General features: G+C 42.7%; 1 protein-coding gene across 2 annotated transcripts in view; it reads right to left on the reverse strand.

The window, feature by feature from the left end:
• EXOC6B (exocyst complex component 6B) overlaps positions 1-13,139 on the reverse strand; it is a 1,605,823-nt gene that overhangs the window by 1,222,049 nt on the left and 370,635 nt on the right. The window lies entirely within an intron of this gene.

Consider the following 13,139-nt stretch of genomic DNA (forward strand, 5'->3'; position numbering starts at 1 on the left):
AGTATATCCGACATGGCGGACATTTTTGAGTCAAACACACAGAAAGTGATTGGAGAAATGCTTGCAGTGAGTAATCAGTGGCAAACGCTCCAGGCAGCATTCCAGCCGATTGGTCTTTTGGGATTAGACCTATCCATATGAAAATCAGTCTTGTTCCTGCTCCAATAGCCACAGTTCAGCCCGAACTGCCGAGCCAGATTCTCTCGAACTGGAACATAAGCCACCCAAGACTGGTTTCAGCCTCACTGGGTCTCATCAGTTGCATGTAGGTTGGTTCCAGTGGTAGGTCTGGGCCGACCTCTGGCCATTTAGGGTGTTGTATCAAACAGGAAAAGGTGATGTGAGGAATGCCTGCAATGAGTCCCACCACTGGCACTCGCATTCCAACTCATCATTTTTTTGCCCACCCTTCCATCTCAGATTAGGCCCATATGTTTTTGTTAGAAGCCAAGTATCACATAGTTTATAGGTTACCTGTTCAGTGCCTCAGGGATTTTTTTTTAAACCATGCATTAACACTCAATATGGCACCTCCATAGATTACTGCACTAGATTCTGGACCCTTCATGCACTTTCAGGTCAAGGTACCCATTTAGTTTACTGGGTTCCGACGTGTCAGTATTTTCAGTCCATCAGATGTGTTTCCCACGCTGCGTTACATCTTGTCCATATCCAGGAATGATGTTCATGCCATGTTACTCTGTGTATACTCATTGCTGCCCCCTGTTTTTAAATTCCTCTTTCTTGGAATACAGGCAGGTGGGCGCCCAGCACACGGTCACATGCACAGTCCCAGTTTCCAAAAGCTCCTAACTGGTTTTGGTCCATATTGTGTCCATCATGTTCGATTGCCTCTGTGCATCACATTTTTAACCATACAGGATAGTTGTGACCATATTCTCACTGATTCACTTATGCGCCATATTGCGCATCAGTAAGGGACACCACATGTACTTCTAACAGATTTTCCCGATTGTCGGCATGTGCACAGTGAGTCTTTCCAGTTGTCTTAGTGGAGGACTCCGTTGTTCTGCGCTACAATTTGTAGGTTATACCACCTGAGATTGCTCCTGTATGTGGCATTGTCATTTGGCGCATGTATCATTTTCCATATTGTTTTTTCACAGTGTGGATGAATACTAAGTATAATGTGGTCCCCTGATGAAGGGATTCTTCTAAATGCATTGTGGCATGTTCTGAAATTTTGATCCTTACAGGGTTTTAAAATGATCACAGTGTTTATGATAAAGCAGTTAAAGGGACAAAACAGCCGAAAAGGGGCACCATCTGTTTTCTAGTGCATCCCCCCAAAACACTCCAAATTGAACGTGTGCAATATTTTAGATTATGAATACTTCTTGAGAGGGAGGTGGGGGTAGCAGGCCCTTAAAAGATTACGTGATCTGCAAGAATACAGAGCAATGGTGTGGGTGGACATGCTCAGTGTTTCTAGTCCATGCATGAGGAACACAGAGGCACAAGGAGAGACCTCAAGGAAGAGAGTTCTCAAGAAGTTGAGATCAGTAAACTCTCCATGGTCCACAAAACACCGCCTCTTCTAAACAAAGATCTTCCACACCCAGCAACTATTCAAGGTCCCAGGGACATCTATCCAGTGAGGCACAGTAATCAGATCCAAGTCTAGTGAAAGTCTAGGAGTCTAACTTTTAATAAGAAAGATCTTCAAACGTTATACTGGGTGACCGTAACATTACCAGTCAACTTCTTGTCGAGCTGAATGACCTGCGACTCACATTCTTCTCTACCTTGAGGACATACCGAACAACAAGTTTTGCGCTTGCCACTACCAACACATTTTGAAGCATAAGTGGGCCATTTAAGAAACAACAATACCACACAGTTGGAAGCGAGAGTTATAGACTTCAGCACAGCGAACGAGTACAGCTTCTGAAAGACACCTCGAAATGCTAATAATGCTTGGTTGCCACTGTTCTTGGTAGTAACAAATACTCAATGGTGATGAATATGCTACTTGAAAAACTTTTGCTGTTGCCAGTGGGATGCACCCTAGCAGATAAGGTTGGACATCTCCTAATGGGGAAAGTCGGACTGTGTTGCACTGGACCGCTGTCTCTTCCAAAAACAAGATGAAGTGTCCTGGTTCCATAGGTTGATGTGACACAGCAGACGTAGCTAGGATAGATCTTAAGTGTATTTATTAAGTTGATTAAGTCCATAGAATAGCCCCACCAGGAGCAGCCTGCTAGCTGCTCAGCCCATCCTCTCAACTGTCTCACACCACACCAACCTCGAACATTCCAGTCACATCAACATTCCATATGGAACTCTCACACTGGCTGAGCAGCTATTTACAAGATACAGGAGAACAGTATTTATCTTACATGAAGATACTACAATATCTCCCTTCTTTACAATTGAGAATACAACAAACAATACTAAAAATTAAAAGCAACTATACACAAAATATAAACAAAAGATAAATAGTCCAAAGCCCAAGGGTAATATAAATAAACTATACCACGAAAGGGACCCAGACTATAAACGGCAGACAAAGATAAGAAAAAGGATGAAAAGATAAGAATGAACTATCACCATCCTCCTCTTATAATAAGATAGAAAAAACATTAAACTCACTCACTAACACCAACCTCCTCTTTTAATAAAACACGAAAATAATATCAAACTACCAAACAGAAATTGAAAAGACACCACATAAGATACATAAAGGAGAAAATCCCTAAAACAAACTATAAAATTTATTGGAACCCAATACGACTTACATAGGTGGACCCAACTCCCCCTATACACTGAGTAGTAAATGGGATTAACCCAACACTAAAACGTAGGTGGGACTATTACCCCCTAAACACTGAATTTATGTGATGGGACTAGCACCCCCTAAACACTTAGTATATGGGACTAACACCCATTAACAATGACCTAGGTGGGACTAACACCCCCTAAACCCTAAGTATATGGGACTAACACCCATCACTAAATTAATAGGTGGGACTAACACCCCCTAAACACTTAGAATATGGGACTAACACCCATTAACAATGACCTAGGTGGGACTAACACCCCCTAGACACTAACACCCATAAAAAGAATTTAATAAGTGGGACTCTCACCCTCTATAACTGAGTAAAAGGGACTGACACCCATTACTACTAAAATTAGTGGGACTCTCACCCCCCCAAAACTGAGTAAATGGGACTGACACCCATTACAAGTAACATAGATGGAACTCTCACCCCCCCATAACTGGGTAAATGGGACTAATGACTTGGAAATGGGGCTGAAACCCATCCCAAAAATAACTGTGAATGTGGGATCATGGGACTAAAACCCACTCCCATCCCTAGACAGGGAAATCTATCTGTGACAAGGGGAAATGGGACTGAGAACCCACTCCCATCCCAAGACAGGGATATAAAATCTAAAACGAGGAAATGCGTAAGCATAACATGACTTTAGAATTCACGACGTTTTCTGAATGTGCGCAAACACTTGTAAAACAACACAACAAGCTAATCGTATGAAAACAGTTCTTGAAAACGTGCAAAATGGTACTCTGCAACAGATACTATGCCAACAGAAACCGAGTACTTGACAGCAGTCCAAAGTACTTTGAAGAAGACAACATCCCTATAGAAGATGGAGATGAAACGTGGTACTAGGGAAACAACTCACCGCAGGAATTAGAACCACAGTCCGGATGTAGAGTGTCCGGTGACATGAAACGAAAAACTTTCCCCAAACGTTGAAACTGAAGGGACACATTGAAGAGAAACTGGTGACGAGTGTCCAGTGACTAGGGTTGAAAGACTCACTGCCCGAACGATGAATAGAAAAAACGGACACTTGAGGGAAACAAAACTAAAATCAACTTGATAAGAGATGTCTCCAAGATGCAACACGGCAGAAGTGAATTCAACCAGGATAATGAACTATACTGACTGAACAAAGGTTGACAGGAAACTAATCGTGGTTGGCAAGATACAGAGGAATACATCGCGGTCTGCAGCAGGAAACGTAGTGAACCTTAAGATGGCGGCACGCACAGGAGATGTATGCCGGGTGGCTCCCAGCACGCTCCTGCTTTAAACCTTCCCATGTCAGCTTCGAAGTCGGACATCACAAAGGGCTCTGTTCATCAGGTAACAAAGACGTCATGAATGGCTTTCAAGCGGATCCACGTGGCATTGTGCTTAAGGTAAGCTGCGCCTGGCAATTTTGAATATTTAAACGATGCGCAACTATAATTTTTACTCGCCACATAATAGGAACAGCAAACACCAATAAAAACGAATTTTAACATAGTGTTTCCTCACCGTGTAGTTCTCACACTGAAAGTAGGCAAGGAGTTCCCTCAGAAACACCAAAGTGCCCGAATTTCAAAAATTAAAACAGCATACACACCGGTGCAGCGCTGGCAGTAGAAACGTTAAAAATGTCACAGATCCAATCCCTCAGCAAGGCAAGATATAACACCGTAAAACAGTCATGAATGAGCCTTACTGTCACTAGAAACACTGCACTTCGCACTGGAGGAAAAAACTTGCTTTTGCAGGCACTGTATTTATTTCCTGTGGCACATTCGACATTAGATGTCACTGTAAACTTTTGTTGTGGCACAGATTCTTCTCCAGCTTGTAAACAGGATTGACAGTACCACACAGGGATCTGGGGTTAGTAGCACTCCTCACCAGAGACACCTCTTCTGGTGACAACTCCCCAAAAACCCACTTCACGATCATCAAGTGGCCCCCCCACGCCAAAGAGACTGCAGGTACTACTCTTATGACTGTCACAGGGACCAGCAGCCAGCAACCTTCAAAAGACACCATACTTGGTCGCGAAGACATCCACAAGACAGTTCAGGGACACAACACCTCGAAGTTGACACAGGACTGAGGCAAACCTCTGTGCTGCACTAGGGAACAACTTGCAGCTCCACTCCTCACTCCACCTGGCACACAAAGGTATGGGCGACCGGTGTTGTGGTCACTGGTGGGGCTCACCTTGCCAGATAGAATCGCCAAATGAGGATTTTCTTTTCTTTAAGTAAAATTTCTTCAAGTCACATCAGTTTAGTTACACACCAGTCTTTTTAGGTTACACGCACGGTTTCTTTAGTCCAACTCGTCGCCAATTGAAGTGTCCTGGTTCCATAGGTTGATGTGACACAGCAGACGTAGCTAGGATAGATCTTAAGTGTATTTATTAAGTTGATTAAGTCCATAGAATAGCCCCACCAGGAGCAGCCTGCTAGCTGCTCAGCCCATCCTCTCAACTGTCTCACACCACACCAACCTCGAACATTCCAGTCACATCAACATTCCATATGGAACTCTCACACTGGCTGAGCAGCTATTTACAAGATACAGGAGAACAGTATTTATCTTACATGAAGATACTACACAAGACCAAGCTGTAAATGATGGAAAGATGCTTGGAGCAGTCGCTCGCAGCATACAAGCATCTTAGCATGCCTTGCATTGTCGTTGTTTAATTTACGAGTGTTGAATGTCCTGAGTGGACTGCAGTCATGTGCATGGACACCCGTCTGGAGATTCTTCTCATCTCGTTCAGCGAGGAAGTAAAGTAGTGGTTTGGTTGAACTGTCTACCAACGCTGCCTCCAGGAATTCCGAGTCCCACGTGTAAGAACATGCATAGTCTTTATAGCGATCACAATGAATAGTCCAGACCATCGTTAGAAGATAGATAAGTGGAGAAGTCCAGCTAAAAATACAACTAAGGAATCAATTTATGAGAAGGTGTCTATTCAACAAGAGTTCGGGGGAGTCCAATCAGAGCCACAGAATTCCACTAAGATCCATAATATTCTTCAAATGCTTATCTGGGTACCGGTCTCTGCAACCTCAGGTGATATGGTCATTCGTCATAGAAAGAGGCAGCTTGAGTAGGGCAAGGGACGGGCAGTGGGACAAAAAAGTTGAGCAGGAGGAGGTTCCAGGCAGAGGGTCAGGGTTGGATCGGGTATCTGTTTATTTTTACAGAAATTGGGAATTTTTGCAGTTAATCCCTTGCATGGATACAAACCACTCTGCAGTCACCAATAATCACCAGCAGGCCTACTGACAAGATCTGTAGACACCATAGAAATATCGCAGGAGCTTGAAGTCAGTTGGTTTGCATTACAGACTAATAAAGCTCTGCATTTTACGAGATATTAGATTTGGGGAATTTCAAGCCAAATTACATTCTAATGTTATTTTTCCTAAAAAAAAACCAAAACATAAAAGCAGAATAGTGGTGTCGAGAGGTCTGCCAGTGTAGTAATGGCTGTTTGCTAATAAGCACACCAAGTGATTTATAATGAAAGAATGTGCTTGCAATTTGAGGGGGGAAAAGCTCTTTTATGTACCACAACATCTGGGGCCTCCGGAGTGCCGCTCTAGGCGCTGGCAAAGAAAATAGCACTGAACAGGCACCTATGCTAGGGCCAAGAGACCTCTTGAGGAAGGAAATCCAAAAATGTGGGTTTGAAATATTGTAAGTATACACTGCTATAGAAGCTCGATTAGAGGGAGGGGTGTTGGGTGGGACACTGGGGAGTAGGATGGGTTTTGGCGAAAACTTCTGATGTTAAGAATGAAACCAGGAAACTCCTAACTTCCTCCGTGAACGGAAAGTAAAAGTGTTGATGGCGCCAGAAGCTGAAGACTTCCATTCCACCAACCAATGGGGGAGATGGAAGACACCAAACTGTCTTCTGGTCCCTGCTCCTGGAAGGAGGTTTGGGGTAGTTAAATGATGTAAGTGCTGCAGCGATCCAACTACCAAATGAAAATTGGTGGCTTGCGCATTGTTAGTAAATGTGAACCAGACAGATCCCATGAACCCCCTCCATTACCATGCATGCAGGGCCGGCCTTGGAAATGGGCGAGCTGGGCCCAGGCTGGGGGGGGGGGGGGGCAATATTTTGAATGGTGCAGCAGGGGGCTGCCTGACCTAATGCCATGCAAATAGCAGCTTGTCCATCACACTTCGTCTCAATCGGGTCCAGTTAAAGATTTTGTAATCAGCCCTTAATGTACATCACCTGGCAAAAGGGTTATCTTGCGATGTCCATATGACAGTTTAAAACAGCACATACACACAGGCTGCAATGGCTGGTCCGAGAGAAGGTTAAAAGGCTACTTAAGTGGGTGGCATGCTCAGTGCTGTAGGCCCCCTGGTAGCATTTAATTTACAGGCCCTGGGGACAGGTAGTGCCACTTTACTAGGGACTTACAAGTAAATGAGATGAGCTAATTGGGTTTAAGCCAATTTTACCATATTTTAAGGGAAGAGCATACACACTTCAGCACTGGTTAGCAGTAGTGTGCACAGAGTCATAAAAGCCAACAAAGACAGATTCAGAAAATACAACGGTGAAGGCAAAATGTTTGGGGATGACCCTGCAGAATTGGGCAAGTCCAACAGTATTGTTTACAACTTTGACCAGGTGCTTAGGACTCCATAAATAATATATAAACATTACTTTAACTTCAAATGGCTAACAAACTGGGTGATCAATATGTGGCTTGATCTTTTCTGTCTTGTTTTACCCATTCCAGGGGTTGGAGTTTAGACTTCTTAAATTCTTACTGGGATGTAAAAGGCGAGACTCACCACCTACCTCACACACCTGTGTTTGTGTGTGTATGTGTGAGGAAGACAGGAAGAGGCTAAATGTGGTCACAACAAATGGCAGCACTCCAGGGTTCAGGTGATATTTACAGGTTCATAAACTCATTAGACATTGAAAGTTAGGTTTAGAAAGGTACTGGACAAAAGTTTATTTAATTAAAATATGCTGAGATAGAAGGCATGATGGATGATTTACATTTTCCTGGAAAAATAGTAGATCATTTGATAAAAAGAAACAGAACCACTCGGAGTGGAGGACCAGTGAGATCATGAATACTTATGAAGTTCCGTCCACCTGTCAGTAGCTTCCATAACTTCTGTTTTTGTTTTTTAGGGACTTAGAATTTGGATTCGGTGGTGTGGTAAGAAGGCAACACGTTTGATACAAGTGAATTTAAAATTATGCAAATCCTTGGGGTACCACAGAGTGAGATTTTTTCCTGTCATTTATATTTAGTGCTAAATTGCAAAAATCTATTTTTGTAACTGTAGGCTAAGAGGTTTATCGCTAGAACCTACCCAGAAGAGTAAATGAACATAATGAATACACCCAGACTTTAAGCTGTAAGGCCAGTTTATCACGCTTGCTTAAAAGGGTTAATATGGTTAGAAAAATTGGGCTAGAAAACAACATAATATAACTGATAAGGGGAAAACTAAGATGGGCACCAGATTATACTGAAGAGTAATTGAGGCAAATGTATGGCCAATTTAAGGCCTAGTTTAAGTGGGTTAGAAAATAGCCTTTACCAGGTTTGTTGATAACCAAATGATGACCTATCTGTTTAAATTTAGCAAGGTAGGTTTTATTAAATAGCAGTCCTCAAGATCTATTGATAGTGCTTCTTGGCACTGACTCAAATCTCTGCAACCTTAAAATATAAAAAAGGATTGGTTACTTACGTCTTTACTTCCACTAGCGACCAAGTAGCCATCACCTTCTCCTGAACCGGGTACAAACCTGATCTGGAGTCCTCTAAAATAAAACCAGGTCCTGTGCCTCTGAAACCACCAATATAAAGAAGTCAATGTTGTGCCCTGTGTCTCTAGAGCCACTATGTTTCAAAACCGCTAGTACCTCTAGAACCACTAGCCTTCTAAAGAGAACAATACCAGGTCCATGGCCTCTAGAAACGCTCCCTATTTAAAGAACCCAGCACCATGTACATGGCCTCTCGGAGCACTGTGCATCAAAAGAAAACAATACAGTATCCATGGCCTTTAGAACCAATACCCACCTAAAGAAACTAGTACCAAATCCTTGCTTCTAGAACCACTATATATCAAAAGAAGCCACTAATGCATTGATGTCCTCTAGAACTGCTATCCAGCTTGAGAAACAGGTGCTATGCCCAAAGCCCCTAGACCCCCATACATCTAAAGAAAACAGTTCCATGGACAATGCCTTTAGAACCGCTAAAAAAACAACAAAACAGTACAGTACCCATAGACTCTTAAGCTTCTTGAACTGTTACCATTTACAGAAACCGGCAAAAGAAACCAATAGCGTATTAAGTTTTATTGTTCAATTACTTAAAATCACTACAATATACTGTCATTATTAAAAAGAACAGAGTTAAAATCCAACACATGTTATTACAAACTGGTAGAACATAAAACCTTTAAATTAATATCAACACTGGCTGTAAAATGCAAATGCATGAGACTTAAAGGAACATTTTGTCAAGGTCTCTCTTGCTTGCTAGCCGACTGGTTTCTTTTTGTAACTCTATATTCTGCATCAAAGTGGCTAGGATTAATTCTATAAATTTCCCCAGCCGCGCTTCTGTTTGAGCTGTTCTAGCAGAGAAACACAAGTCAGAGACTTCACTGCATCGTACAAGACCTTGGGCTCTGCAGATTGGATGAACTAGTCGGTGCCTCTCACTGGCTAACTTAGGGCAACAGCACAGCAGATGAAGCCAGGATTCACGATGGTTATTACAGAGTCGACATGTTGCTAAATTGTCCTGCCGGGCCCAGGCTTGGTTAAAGTCCACAATGGGCAATGCAAGAAGTCTCATGTAAGTGATTTTTTCCCTGGCTGGGACTGACAGTGCTTGCTCGAAATAAGGCTGTGGAGGTGTCCAGTACTAAGAAATTGGATTGATTGTGTAAGCTGTCCAGATCTCTTTCATAGGATATTTTCTTGACTTGTCTATTCACTGATCTTTTCCATGCAGCAACTGGAATGTTTGGGTTGCGCAAATTTTGCACATCTATTTCCAACAATTTTGTGGATGCTGTCAGCTGCACCTGCCATGGAGATCCACATTCTTCAAAAATTGTTTTGATTTGCGTTTTTAGAGATGTTGCTGGAGCTCACAAGGTGCTAATGTAATATTTTACTGTGTCCCCTAAGCAGGTAATGTCCGGACGGGAAGTCCCAGCGCCAACCTTACTCTTGCTTTCCTTGCCTGTCGTGGGATGCCTAGTACCTTCTTGTATACAGAGATTTGGTAGCTTGTAAGAAATGTAATGAGGGCAACAGGAAAGACTAGGTGGCCGTAGTTGTGGGAGGGCACTACTTTTGCTTTTAAGACTTTCAAGATAGGTTCTACAGTCGGGCTGTGTAGTCTTCGATTGAGATTTCTCAGGCTACAGATAATGCCAGACCCCTTACTTCTCAAATATTTCAGATGGGCTGAGGGTGGACCCCTTCCGATATCCTGAGACCCAAATAATTCTAGCTTTTGCAAGTTCTGATTTGCAGATCTCCTAAGCGCCATAGAGCTGTCCTCTTTCGGTGGTACTTCCCAAAGATTATTATCCTGGTCTTCTCCTGATTCACCAGGAGATTGTTCTTTTGATTAAATCTGTGCAGCGCTTCTAAGGCTTTCTGTAGGCCTGTCCTAAAAGAAACCAATAACGTGTTGATGGTCCCTAGAACCGCTAACCATCTCGCGAAACAGGTACTATCCTCAAAGACCCTAGGCCCTACCCATCTAAAGGAAATAGTGCAATGGCCAAGAACCACTATACATGTATAAAAATGCCCATTGCCTCTAGAACAGTTACCCATTTAAGAAAAACCAGAACAATGCCCATCCCTGATAATATCATTTCCTAGGCCGTTAGAAGAATTAACTCTCCAAAGAATGCTATAGAATTCTCTTTTAAAAGAAGACAATAATGTGTTCTTTTTCTCTAGAACCACTACCTATCAAATTTAATAATGCTAGTTGGCGCCATGAACCCCCTAAGTCACAAAAGGAGCCACACCGTCAGACCCTAGACCCATTACCTATTTAAAGAACTCCTGAACAAGGCTTCTAAAACTATCCCATCACAAAAGGGACATTTTTAGAGCCAGGGTTTAGAATCTAATCAAAAGGGTGGAGACAAAGACACTGGTGCTGAAGAAGCTAAATACGCCTGATTTACTGTATATAGTAAAAGCTAGACAGGAATTCCATGTCCAAAAGATTGGTTTTGACATTGGCTAAAATGTTTCATCAACAGCAATACCAGTACCTTTTCTATTACTGCCTGCTGAGTCCCACTTACATATTATATGTGCCCAACAACCCACTTCGTGGCTTTATTGTATGACATCTCATAAGTCTACAGCTATGCTGAAAATAATAAGTAATGGAAACTTTTAGAAACCAAGCCAAACAGCATGCCAGGACACTTAAAGCTCACAAGGCCAAGGAAGAGGAAACCCACGCATCGGAGATTGACGTCCTAAAGGAACACAGTATCGGTAACTCCATGGAAACAAACACACCAACAACGAAACTCCTGAATTACCCCAAGAAAGAAAAACAATCTCACACTAAACCAAGCTTTGATAAAGCTAGTCTCCATAATCCAGGGAAGATTAGACGTGGATATACACCTTCAAGGAGGGCAACATCATTCATCTGCCCACCATTGTTATAGAGAAAATCCAGCTATTGTAACCTCCTTTGATCCACTTAAGCCAGAAACACCGGATTGCTCCAACATGCTCTGCTTGATGACTACTACTTGCCAAGCTCCTCCAGCGCCACTGAAGCTTATAACAAGCAGACGTCCTTGAGAAGGTCCATTGTGGAATGAAACATCAAAATACAACCCAAAAGCAAGCAGAGATCTTGAACACAATACATATACAGAATATTTCCCAGAACATAGGTACCTAAAATCAAGTAGCAAGTTTGAATGGAGAGGAAAACTACTGCAAAGGGGCGAGAAGACACTGTCCACCAGCAGAACTGGTGTTGACATAGTCAATGCGGCCACACCATTTGACAATCTTAAAATGCAGCAGCAACGAGATAACTACATTATAACTAGAATGCACATACGATGATCTCAATAAAAATATAATGATATAGGTAATCCTTACCTCATGCTTGTTAAAAAACACAACCTGACAACAATAAGCACAGCGGCAAGTGTCACAAACTCTGCTTGCCCTTAGCCATATCGTCCACCTTCTCTTTCAATGAAATCTGTGTATGTGCACAAAACCGACAAGACTGGAAATCAATTAAGGCGGGATGAAGCAGTTTTATGTGTCGTTCCTCCTGTGGGTCTGAATTTCTGTGACCTGAATTAATTTGGATGTATAGGGAAATTATGATTTTTAAAAAAGGAATGTAGCGTGTCAGGTGCTGGTCTCATGAGTCGAGTTTACTATGACTGTATGCCCATCACCAGTATAGTCTCACCTTAGCCAAGCAGGGTAATGGAACAGACTGCAACCTAAATTCGCAAGGATCTGAACGTCTGGCAGTGTAAGCACATCCAGAATGCCAACAACCCCTCCAGGGAGAAGTTGAGCAGGTAAGTATGAAATTATGAAATATAATGCAAATAAAACTGGTGGAAAACAAGTTCAGACTCTGCTTGCTGTTATTTATATTTCATGAATTCTGTTGGAAGTTTATTGAAACTCCAAAGGCTTACAGTGTGTGAAAGGGCTCAAAGACAAGCACGCCCCTCGAATGGGTGGCACCAACATCGAGTTGTTGTAGACAAGGTTGTGATGGCCATGATGTAATTCACTTTGTATGGAAAGTCTTCTTTTGCATGCCTCTTGTAAGGTACATATGACCAGAGTGCAAAATGCTGCACTGAGAGGTCTGAACACAGTCATAGGGCTGTAACACCTTCAAGGCTGTTCCTCTTGGCTGTGGTGTAGATTAATGTTGGTGCTGTTTGACTGAGGAGAATGAGTTGCAAATCACTTAAGTTAGAAGCTTGAAGCTGCCTCAGAATTCATGCACACATCAGTCAGAGATGCTCCAGGGCAGACCTTACCTAATCCAGAGATGCCCTGTAGTCTTGTCTCTGGGGTCAGGCAACAGATTCTCAGGTGCACAAGCTCAGAGATACACTACAACGGAAATGGAAGAGCATGCAGGGGGATTTACTGCACTTCGAGGATCATTTGGGAGAGAGATTGAGACTCGGGGGAATGTCATAGGGCAGTATGATGAGACAAAAGGAACACAATCTAAGTTTGCCTTGAGCAAAGAGCAGCAAAGAAGCCGGTTTGTGGTCAAA

This window comes from Triturus cristatus, chromosome 2_2, assembly GCF_964204655.1.
Source record: "Triturus cristatus chromosome 2_2, aTriCri1.1, whole genome shotgun sequence".
Taxonomy (NCBI): Eukaryota; Metazoa; Chordata; class Amphibia; order Caudata; family Salamandridae; genus Triturus; species Triturus cristatus.